This window comes from Magnolia sinica, chromosome 13 (genome assembly GCF_029962835.1).
Source record: "Magnolia sinica isolate HGM2019 chromosome 13, MsV1, whole genome shotgun sequence".
Classification (NCBI taxonomy): Eukaryota; Viridiplantae; Streptophyta; class Magnoliopsida; order Magnoliales; family Magnoliaceae; genus Magnolia; species Magnolia sinica.
This window is the reverse complement of record NC_080585.1, coordinates 48,382,648-48,387,416: the sequence shown is the minus strand read 5'-3', so window position 1 is coordinate 48,387,416 and position 4,769 is coordinate 48,382,648. Positions and strand designations below refer to the sequence as shown.

The 4,769-nt window shown below is 44.7% G+C and overlaps 1 pseudogene; it reads left to right on the top strand.

Moving 5' to 3' along the window:
• The first annotated feature begins 472 nt into the window (after nucleotides 1-472).
• Nucleotides 473-2,649, top strand: LOC131224271 (uncharacterized; annotated as a pseudogene).
• The last annotated feature ends 2,120 nt before the right edge of the window (nucleotides 2,650-4,769 follow it).

Sequence of the window (4,769 nt, the reverse complement as noted above, 5' to 3'; positions counted from 1 at the left end):
CTTAAAGATAATTTCTCTCTGCCTCACATTAACACACTGATAGATAACACTGCTAGACACAAGATCTCCTTCATAGTGGACTTCTCTGACTACAATCAGATTAAGATAGCCGTTGAAGATCATGAGAAGACTTCTTTCATCACACCGTGGGGGACCTTCTGTTATCGGGTTATGCCCTTCGGACTGAAGAATGCGAGAGCCACATATCAGCGAGCCATGACTGCCTTATTCCATGACATGATAAAGAAGGAAATGGAAGTCTTTGTGGACAACATGATCATCAAATCTAAGGACGTCCATTGCCAAGTTGGAAAAAATCTGGGATGTTACATTTCGACAGGCTAGAAAAGTTCAAGCTCCGCCTCAACCCACAAAAAATGTCTTCGGCGGAATCAGAGGCAAGCTGTTAGGCTTCATCGTCAGTGAAGATGGTATCTGAGTGGATGAGACCAAGACCAAGGCAATCATCAAAATGACACTGCCCAATACCGAAAAAGAGATTCGGGGTTTCCTCCGAAGGATCCAGTACATCAGCCGGTTCATCGCACAACTCACGCCTATCTGTGAGCCCATATTCAAGCTCTTAAGGAAGTACTCACCAAAGGAATGGAATGACGATTGTCAAGTGGCTTTTGACAGGATCAAGAAGTACTTATTAAATCCTCTAGTGCTCATGCCACCTACTTCAGGTAGGCCACTATTGTTGTACATCTCCGTCGCAACAGAAGCAATCGGATGCATCCTTGGCCAACACGACGACATAGGAAAAAAGGAGCAAGCGATCTACTATCTAAGCCGAAAGTTGACAAGCTACGAAGCCAAATACTCCAGCTTAGAGCAAACGTGTCTTGCCACAATTTGGGTAATGCAACGGTTATGACAATACATGATCGCCCACCCAATCCTCCTGCTCGCTCGCATGGACCCGTTAAAGTACTTGTTCAAGAAACCAGCACTAACAGGTAAGATCGCAAAATGGCAACTGTTGCTTTCTGAGTTTGACATCACCTATGTCACTCAGAAGGCAATCAAGGGGTAAGCACTGGCCAACCATTTAGCAGCACACTCTCTGCCAGATTACCAACCACTGAAGACCTTCTTTCCTAACGAGGATATCCTCCTAATCGAGGAAGAAGAAGAAAGAAAGGCAGGAGAGTGGACACTCTTTTTCGACAGAGCCGCAAACTCAAAAGGAAGTGGAGTAGGAGCAATACTCTACTCTCCCAATGACGTCCCGATTCCCATCTCTAGGCGATTAGCATTCCACTGCACCAACAAAATGGCTGAATGTGAAGCATGTATCGCTGGTCTAAGAGAAACCATCATCCTCAATGTGAAGAGATCACGAGTTTTCGGAGACTCGCAACTCATCATCAATCAAGCGAATGGCGACTGGAAGACCAAGGATGAAAAGCTGATCCCTTATCACGTCTATCTGGAAAACTTGACCAAGGAATTTGAAGAGATCACATTCTCTTACATGACCCGGGCCAAGAACCAATTTGCGGACGCTCTGGCTACTCTTGCTTCAATGTTGGAGATCCCGAGAGGATTTGCTGAATGGGAACTCACCGTCGAACTCCAGGAAGAGCCCGCATTCTGCCAGCAAATCGACGAAGCTGAAACCTCCTCGAACGATCAACCGTGGTACACAGATATCAAAGAATATCTCGAGCAACAGAAGTATCCAGAAGGAGCAGCATCAACTGATCGTCGCACTATCCAGCGGCTAGCGGCCCAGTTCACGATCACTGGGGGCATCCTCTACAAAGGATCCTTCAATCAAGTCCTTCTCCGTTGCGTGGATGAAACAGAAGCAGCTTAGATCATGTCAGAAATCCATGAAGGACTATGCGGCCTAGACATGAATGGACATACGATGGTAAAGAAGATCCTACAGCTCAGCTACTATTGGCTAACGATGGAAACAGATTGCTGCAAACACGTCAGGAAGTGCTTCAAGTGCCAAGAGCATGCGAACCAGATCCATGTGCCTGCTTCCAAATTATATAACTTGACGATACCATGGCCCTTCTCTATATGAGAACTTGACATCATCGGCAAAGTCAACCCCAAAGCTTCAAACGGACATGACCACATCTTGGTGGCGGTAGATTACTTCACCAAATGGATAGAGGCAGCATCCTATAACACCATCGCAGCATCTTACACAATCAAGTTTATGAAGAACAACATCATCAGCCGGTACGGGGTTCCTCATGCCATTATTACAAACAACGGGACTCCGTTCGTCAATAAAAGGATGGATGATTTCCTCGACAAATTTAAGATTCAACGTCATCGGTCAAGCCCCTACAGCCCTCAAATGAATGGCGGGGTCAAAGCCAAAACAAGACTATCATCTGCATACTGGAGAAAATGGTCAAGACGTCTCGCGACTAGTCGAAAATGCTCCCATATGCACTCTGGGTTTATCGGACGTCTGTACGGTCTGCTACAGGTGCAACTCCATACGAACTCGCATATGGAATGGAAGTAGTGCTATCAGTTGAAATCGAAATCCCATCACTCCGAATATTACTGGAAAGTGAAGTCGAGGAAGGTGAGTGGCAACAAGTAAGATACGATCAACTGCATCTGGCAGATGAAAGGGGCATGCGTGTGCTAAGTCACTTGCAATGCTACTAAAGAAGGATCGCACGGGCCTACAACAAAATTGTCCGAAAGAGGAGCTTTAAAGTCAGCGACATGGTTATGAAGCGCATCTTAGCGCCACAATTGCCAGATCCCAAAGGAAAGTTCAAACCCTCATGGGACGGACCGTTGATCATTTGATAGGTACTCCCAGGAGGCGCTCTTCGACTCACTAGTCTGAGAGGAGAAGACCTTCCCGAGCCCATCAATGCTGACAATGTGAAAATCTATTATGGGTAACTATACCTAACCTTGTCAATGATTACAATCGCAAAGCTGTACCCATCACTGCCCCCAATAAAAAAAAAGAAGGGAAAAGCACTCTTTGTCCACCAAAACCAAAGAATATCCATCACTTCGTCCAGACCAAAAATAAATAAATCCCCAAACAAAAAAAAATGAATAAATATTTGTCATCTCTCCCATCAAAAATACCTATAAAAAGAAGAAGAAATAAAGAAAAAGAAAAAGAAAGAGAAAGAAGGAAAAGACAGAAAACCTCAAAAGGAAGACAAAAGGGAAAATAAGGTCATCCCTAAGTAATTCAATCAACATAAAACAGCTTATGATTGTAATCAAAGACAGGGACAAGAGGGCAACCAATCGGCCGGCTATAAAGGAAACCTCTCCGTCTCTTCTGGCACTTCAAAAAAAGAGAGAGAAAAGCATGCCTAAGCAAAAATGGTGAGTTGAATACCTGAAAGGGCGGCTCGAGTAAAAACAGCGGGCATGTAGCGGACTTGGTGAAAACCTGAAAATGTGTCAAGGGTAAAAACAGCACAGCTGTCAAGGGGCAGGCAAGATAAAAAAAACCTGGGATGTAGTGCAAATATGAAATGACGCTACGGACAAAAATAACAGGAAAGCTAGTCATAGTGAAAACCCAAAAGGGCGCTATAGACAAAAATGGTTAAATAAAGAACAAACAAACAAAAATAAAAGTGCAGGTACAAAAGAAGCCGAAGCCGCCAGCGCAACAACGAGGTACAAGGAAAGGATCAATTTTAGATCAGTATTCTATCAGACTCTACTCAAATCCAAAGGACACGATCCTGGACACACCCTTAGGGAACCAAGATCTCTAGTACACAACCCAGGCTACTGAACACAATGTGGGTTGAGCCCAATATTCTGATCCCAATCATCCAAAGCATAAATCCAAACATGAGCTAGCATTAACAAGTTTGACACATAAAAAAAAATCTTTTCTTTTCAAAAGTTTTTTACATCGTTTGTCTTTCTATTTACAAAAATAAAAACAAAAAGCATTCATGCATACAAGACAAGCAGCTGATCAAGGCAAGGATCTCAAGTAAGCCTCTATCCTTCGTACATCGACAATCTCTGCCTAAGTTGCTCCACCTCCATGCGATGACCTCGTCCCTCTCCAAGCGATGAGAAGCAAGCATGCTCTCATCATACCTCCGCCCCACTGCCAGCCGACAGACCATATTCTCGTAGGAGTGACGAAGAATGGTAAGCTTAAATATAAGATGGTCGTGCGTCGCAAGCAGAAACGATGGGTCAATAAAAGGCTGCTTCCTAAATGCCTTAAATGAATCCTTAACGCCTGAGGAGGATGAATCAGTATCACCAGCCATATCTCGATCATTAACCTCATCCGTCAAGTGCCAACCAGGGACCTGATGATAAAGTGATTGCTCTGCCACCCATCGCTGGTATGGCACTATCATTAAAAGAGGAGCCCAAGACTCGAACTCCAAGGCTGCCGCCTCTAAGCAGTCCTGCCAGGAAATCCAAACTTGTCGGTACAAAGCAATCAGGCCAAAAAGAAGAGGAGCATGCCTAAATCCAAAAATGGCAAAGTCGGGAACATCCTGCCAGAAGCCAAATTGTCAGGGAAAATGAGTGGATGATAGGAGCAGTATCCTCAGAGGCCTAGCAACAACAAAGGAGTGCGAGCTACGCTACAGATCAAAGGCATATAGCAGAACTATGGAGCTTCCCAGCTAATTTAGCATACGACGATACAGTGACTCAGTGGCCTCCACACCAAGAGGAAGGCCATCAAGCAATAAAGATAGCACATCACCACGACGAGAGTCAGGCCACACAAGCAGAGGGGTCATATAAAGGTGCTCCCACAACCATAC